A 1,658-nucleotide genomic window follows, 5' to 3' on the forward strand; every position below is an offset into this window, starting at 1 on the left:
GATGTGCCTCAAAACTGCTAAAACCCCACTCTCCAACAAGGAGTACAGGACAGGACACTGGGACACACAGAGAGACAAGTCATGCACACAGACCTACACGGACACACAGGCACATTAGCATCTTTTGGATATAACTAGATAAGTTATGCTTAATGATGGGATCAAGACTTGTTGTGAGAAGGCAGGAGAATTGGCTTGAAAAGCATGTCAGCCATGATCAGTCGCTCAGTAGACTGGATGGGCCAAATGGCCTTTTATTCTGCTGTAATTATTTATGGTCTCTGGTACATACATTTGTCTGTGTTTGTGCGCATACTTGTATGTGCATGTGTCTGTATGTGTGTCCGTGTTTTTGTGTCTGTGTTTTTGTGTGTTTGAATGTGTCTGTGTGTATATGTCTGTGTGTATATGTCTGGAATATGCTTGTCGGTGTATGTATCTGTGTGTGTCTGTGTATGTTTTGCTCCTCTGTATTTTCAGAAATGGAAATGTCAATGTACATTTTTAAAAAATTTCTATTCTGCTTGACATTTACCTTTCCATCATAGTTTGAGGAACTTTGTTTTCGTCATGAATTTGTTGTTTTAACAAATGAAGGAACTTAACATGACCTCTTCTGAGGATGACCCTGACCCAATGTGAGACCTATCACGTTGGCCATATCATCAACCTAGTTACACCGATAATTTGCTGTGACCAATGGAGCAGTGGCAGTAGAAAATAAAACAGTTACCCAACAACCCAGTAACTCTGGACGAGTGAGCCTGAAAGCAGTGGTGGGTGTGTTATTGGAGGGGACTCTGAGGGATAGCCAATTGCATGCGTTTTCAAAGGCAAGGATTGATTGGGGATAGTCACCATGGCTTTTTGCATGAGAAATCGCGTTGTACGAATTTGACTGAGTTTGTTAAAGAGGTGACAAAGCAGATTGATGAAGACAGTGTTGTAGATGTTTTCCATACAGATTGGAACAAGTTGTTCGACAAGATTCTGCATATTAGGCAAGTTAGTAAGGTTAGGTCACATGGGAACCAGCGCAACCAAGCCAATTGAATACAAAATTAGATTGAAGGGAGGAGACAGAGGTTGGTAGAGGATTGCTTTTCAGACTGGAGGCCTGTTTTAAGGTACGAGGGGAAATAATTTAGAGGGAACTTAGATACAATGTTTTCATACAGAGGGAGGTATCCATATGGAATTATCTCCCAGAGGAAGTGGTGGAGTCTGGCATCTTGATGGGTATCTGAACAAGGAGGTTTAGATGAATATGAGCCAAATACTCTCAAATCAGACTCGATCACAATGGGATATCTGGTCAGCACTTCCACATTTACATGCTTTATGACTCTATCAGAGGGATGAGCAGAAATTCTAAACAGGCATTTCAAGTGGGAATTCTCTTCCCCACATGTTTGACATGTCTCTTTGTTTATATTTATTCAATGCTGAGTTAGTTAAATATTGGACAGATAAGTGATTCTTGGATAATAGCACACAGACAGGAAAGTGGAGCTGAGACCACAAATTGATCAGCCACAATCTTAGTCCCTGGTAGAGAAGGCTCAAAGTGTCCAATGACCCACTCCTGCTCCTGGGTGCCATGTTTCTGTGTTCCTTTCAGCCCATCAAACCTGCTAGACAGGAGCAATTAGAGGCTA

The sequence above is a fragment of the Chiloscyllium punctatum genome, unplaced genomic scaffold (genome assembly GCF_047496795.1).
Source record: "Chiloscyllium punctatum isolate Juve2018m unplaced genomic scaffold, sChiPun1.3 scaffold_124, whole genome shotgun sequence".
Classification (NCBI taxonomy): Eukaryota; Metazoa; Chordata; class Chondrichthyes; order Orectolobiformes; family Hemiscylliidae; genus Chiloscyllium; species Chiloscyllium punctatum.